This window comes from Austrofundulus limnaeus, unplaced genomic scaffold, assembly GCF_001266775.1.
Source record: "Austrofundulus limnaeus strain Quisiro unplaced genomic scaffold, Austrofundulus_limnaeus-1.0 Scaffold33, whole genome shotgun sequence".
Taxonomy (NCBI): domain Eukaryota; kingdom Metazoa; phylum Chordata; class Actinopteri; order Cyprinodontiformes; family Rivulidae; genus Austrofundulus; species Austrofundulus limnaeus.
This window is the reverse complement of record NW_013952435.1, coordinates 2602484-2607930: the sequence shown is the minus strand read 5'-3', so window position 1 is coordinate 2607930 and position 5447 is coordinate 2602484.

The window sequence follows — 5447 nt, the reverse complement described above, 5'->3', positions numbered from 1 at the left end:
CACTTTAAGTGTATTTATTATTAGTCAATTTACATATTTCCGCTTTTATTTTTAATTGTCAGTTTTAGTCCTCCGTACTACAGAAGCCTGATAATCATGCATTCATTCAAATCAGGTGTGTTTGAGCAGAGAAAAAAAGTAAAAAATGCTGGGCTGCGGCCCTCAAGGACCACGATTGTCCACCCCTGGGCTACGATTTCTTGCTGGAGGTTTGGCTTTTGTTGAGATTTTAATTGATTGGAGCTAATTTTACCCAATTGCTAATGTTTGGCCGTGACTTACCAGCTCAGCCTTGAAGGAAGCTAAGCTAAGAAGCTAACAGGAAATTGTGCGTGCTGTAATCAACCATCCCCTACTGGGAAGAAAGAAATACCAAGCTAAACAAGATGGCTGCAAATGAGTGCTGCTGGCTTTACAAAACAACTTTAACTTAATTTTGAAGACTTGTCACCACAGACTGAATGGCTTCCTCTGCTGCCATTGCTAAACTACAGACAGACTGAAACAGCGCAGAAAATTTATGTTGTCGTTCACAACTCATCCTTCTGTTCACTAATTGGCCTTGTTGAAATTCTACTGGAGAAATCCTTGTCTAAAGGAGAAATCCTATYTGGAGCAGAGAAGGAAAACTAGAATTGAGTGGAACTGAATAGGAAGGAAAGGACCAAGCTATTGGTGAGGGTAAAGCTTTTTTTCCAGTTCTTTACTGGGATGAGTGCAATATCCAAATCAAAGAGGCATGAAACAGATATGGTCATTATTGAAATTGATTGTGGTAATCATGAGCTAGATCTGACAGACTAATCATGATCTGTTTCCACATGAAGGGAAGAAAGACAGAAAGTGCAGATTACTATTCATCTCTCAGTGATGTTTGGAAATGACAGTAATTATTCCATCTTAGTTTGAGGGATGACACCCCTGATCTCATGTCATTTTGCCACACAACCAAATTTAAGATAAAGTTCGATCACCTTTTAGGAAGACCTGTGCTTGAYGTGGTTTCACGTGAACTGCAACATCAATGTACAAAAACACACAACTTAAAATTATCTGTAAAATCTAAAGGAGCAGCACTCTCTCCTTGATGTCTTTTCTGTTTTACCAATAAACCAAATGTGTGCATGTGCAACAGTTTATTGTTCAATATTTCTGCCAACTTTGTCTCCCAGAGCATCAGGCAGACCTTTTAAAATGGACTCTTTTATTTCAATATTACTACCTCTAAATAGCTGCTCAAGTGCTTTTTAATTATTTAATGACCCAACCATTATCAACTTGAAGTCAAATAAAAAGCTCTTTGAGCCGTGGGTTTTGTGTGCAGCTTTAACTACTGTGGTATTGGGTTTAATGATGARGACTATTGATGATTATTCTTAATGTCATGTCAATTGCAATAAAAAGTAATCTCTAAATGCAAAACAAACTTGTGCTGGATACCAGGGAGCACAGACCGATCTTTACAAACCTGCTGCTAAAATGCAATATTAAACTTTTTGTTTTTCAATCTTTATGKTTTCTCGGATGCGAGGAGTTGGCTGCATAAAGCCAGACAGTCTAACTTATTATGGGATGTAAAACGTTTCTGATAACATTTTGAATGGTAATGCAGCTACTGCCCAAAAATACAGCATAACTTTGAAATAAAAATACTGAGAAAAATACTTGCTTAGATGTAAGAACTGAATACGGTGTGTAAAGTGAACCAAGATCAAATATAAAATTCAAAATTACTGAAATCGGCTCACCATGGTAGCAGCTTACAGTCACCATGGTTACCACACCTCTGTGTCTGTCAATCCCTGAATGTCCTGTTAATAAGTGGTAGAAACAAAGACATACTAAGAACTAATTCTCTGTCGTTTTGGGAAAACTATAAGTTATATATTGAAGAAGCTAGAACCAGGAGCAGAAGACTCACAAATAAATGTTTATGTTTCTACTTTGTTTTATAGAGGAGAAACAGTAAGTTAATAGAGTACACAACCATGGAAGAAAGTACACGCTCTTTGTAGTAAACAATTATGATGCACCACAGCAAAAGTAGGAACAATTTGCTGACATTTGAACAAAGTTAAAGCAGATAAAACAAGTTTCTCAGAAACAAGGGATTCTCATTTCTTTTTTGTAAATTATACTGTTTGAAGTAATAAAGAAAACCACCCAATGCACAGCTGATTAACATGCTGGCTTTGTTTGGCTCTTCTCTGGGCTTTTCACACACCTTTGTTATTGGTTTTGGTCAGTGAGCTGCAGGTTTGAAGCTATTTAACCAGTTTAAAATGCAGTTGGGTTTGTGTTTTTTAATGAAGATGGACTAAGTTGAAGGTGCTGCTGCAGAACTGAACTGTGGCTCTTACAGCCCCTAACTAGCAGTAGTAACTTTTATACCAAGGCAGACGCTGATGTTACTTCTGATTCTGAATCAGAACAAAATGAAGCAGAATATTTCAATGATGGCAACCACTATACTTTAGAAAATATTCTGTGTTTGCAAATGAAGTTAGCTGAAAACGAGGAAGACAAAGAATGCTTTGAACTTGGTGACAAGCTGGATCATATCATTTCAATAGTTGGATTTTGCCACCAGAACATTTGTGGTGGACAATAATGGAGTACATTTACTTGAGTACTGCTTCTGTTTTTCTTTCTTGAAATGTAAATGTCTATACACTCTGTTTCTCACAAGGCGAACCAACAGTCTCACACCTGGGATGTATTTAGAATTACATCACCCTCGTTAATGGTCACAAGCTGAGCCCGAGCTCCCACCTTCATTTCAAACAGAACCCAGCAATGGAGACGGTTGAAGAAACTCAAGTAGAGAAACCAGTGCGCACCATGGCCATATCTCAGTTTGATGTTTGAGATTTTAGGACTGAAAAATAGTTTGTATCAGTTTAAATGTCTTATGTGTTCCCTGTGGGTAAACTACATTTCTGKATTTAAGAKCTCACCACTCACTTTATTGTATTTTTATGCTGAAGTCTTTACAGGTGGWGTAGAATTTGTAGCASAGTGGTTCTACTMGTCAATWCATCAGGTGGTTTCTGAGAGTTGCAATGTTCTATAAAATCCCTGAAAACAATACAGCAATGTACTGATATTAGAAATTTTGATTTGCACTTTTGAATACTTGAGTATTTTCAAATGCATGTACTTTTGAATACTTAAGTTTTTTTTTCAAAAGTGAGTACTTCAGTTCTTTAACTTGAGTAGATTTTTGACTGAGCAACCTGTACTTGTAGTTGAGTAAGATTTGACCATGAGTATCAATACTTTTACTCAATTACTAGAGTTGAATACTTTCTCCATCACTGTATTTGAAACTAACAGGTTAAAGTCTTTATTTTGGAGATTACAACATCCACCGAAAAGAAAAGAAAAGAAAGGGGGTAAAAAAGAAAGCACGCCATGACAGGAGGCATTTTCATTCTGATGTAAGTTTCAGAACTTTTTTGTAATAGGTTTTATTGTGCTTATTTACACATGCTGTAGTGTTGGGGTTTTTTCTGTTGTGTTGGGACTTTTGCATTCTCTTGACCCTTCTGGGTCACTGTAAAAAAAGACCCTTAGAGTTTAAAAAAATATTTTTGAGTTAAAATGTAAATGAATTTGTGAAACCTTGGCACACACATTTTCTTTATTTAGCTCACTGTCAGACTGTTAAAAAATTCCATTAAGATTTTACAGTTATTTAGCTTACTGTTCTTACATTTAGCTATTGTTTATTAAATGCTAAATTTAATGGTGAAAAAATACATGTAAAAGGTAAATCCTAAATCTAAATGTAAGTTAAATCTTAATGGCTGTGGCCAAGTGATAAAGTTTGTTTTGGAATGGAATGCACCCTTTCGCATCATGTTAGCTTGTCATTATGACACAATAGCAMCTGCTAACTTTGCTAATGCTTCCCTAAAAGACAATAAACTTGTAGCTGCAGCCAGTGTCTGAGCTAACCACAGATACCATTCATATTGTTTTCAATGATCACATTTTGAATCAATATTTTAAATAGCATCTTCAGCAYTGTTAGAAGCATTCACAGTGGCTAGTGTTGATGTTCGTCGCAGGATGACATCATCCTAGTTAGACTGCTATTTATTTTTAGTTTTACTAGATTTTCTTGAAGTTTGTTTAAAAGGGCTCTGTTGTCGTGTTTTAGTTCTTGCATTATCTACGTCTCCCTTAGAGAACTGTCAGACATTTGGCACATAATCAATGAAAAAAAAATATTGCACCAAATGTCTGAAATTGATTTGTAGTCAACCTTTACTACAACCTGCAGTTGCTCNTGGTGCAGGTCTGGTTCATTCAATGTCCAAATTATTCCCATATGTCCKACACTTWGAAYATTGTAAMAAGTCCKACCTGATGGTTGTAGTCAAWCTTTACTGCAGCCTGCRGGTGCTGGTGYTGCWGGACTGGTTGGCAAAATGGTCCAGTTGTTCACAAATGTCCCACACTTAGAAAACTYCCCTCTGATATTTGTAGTCAACCTTTACTGCAAGCTGCAGGTACAGGCAGATGCACAAATTTCTGTCAACTCCATACAGTATGTCCGACACTTAGAAAATTGTAATAAGTCCTACCTGATGGTTGTAGTCAACCTTAACTACAGTCTGCATTTGCTAGTGGTGCAGGTGTGCTTCCTGCAATGTCTCAAATGTCCCACACTTAGGAAAATGCACTTAGTCCCACCTGATGGTTGTAAATGGTAAATGGACTGTTCTTATATAGAGSTTTTCTATCCATCCAAGACACTCAAAGCYTTTCACACTACAATCTGTGCCCTCATTTATCCATTCACACAGCACTCTATTAGGTCTCTACAAAGCTAACATGYACAATCATCTYTGGAGACTAATCAGTGCCWATCACATTCATAAACTGATGGGACACACATCAGAGGCATTGGGGGTGAAGTGTCTTGCCCAAGGACAACAACTGAGACAGCTGGATTGGGMATCAAACTGGTGACCTTCCAGTTCKAGGATGACTCRCCTAACCACTCTGTTACAGCTGCCCCAAAGGTTGTAGTCAACCTTTACTACAAGARGCAGGTACAGGTAGACCCATTGCTCCTCAAATATCCCAGTTGTCCCAAAATGTACCACTTTTACACATATGAATTAAGTCCCACCTGATAGTTGTAGTCAATCCTCACTACAGCTTGCAGTTGCTGGTGATACTGATCTGGTTCCTGCAATTTCCCAATTGTTCTCAAATGTCCCACACATAGAAAACTGCACTTAGTCCCACCTGAAGGTTGTAGTCCATGTTTACTACAGCAGGCAGGTTCTGGTGGTGCTGGTCTGGTTCCTGAAATATTCCAATTGTTCCCAAATGTTCCACAAGTAGAAAATTGTAATAACTCCCACCTGATGGTTGTAGTCAACTTTTACTACAACCAGCAGGTGGGACTTATTACAATTTTCTATGTGTGG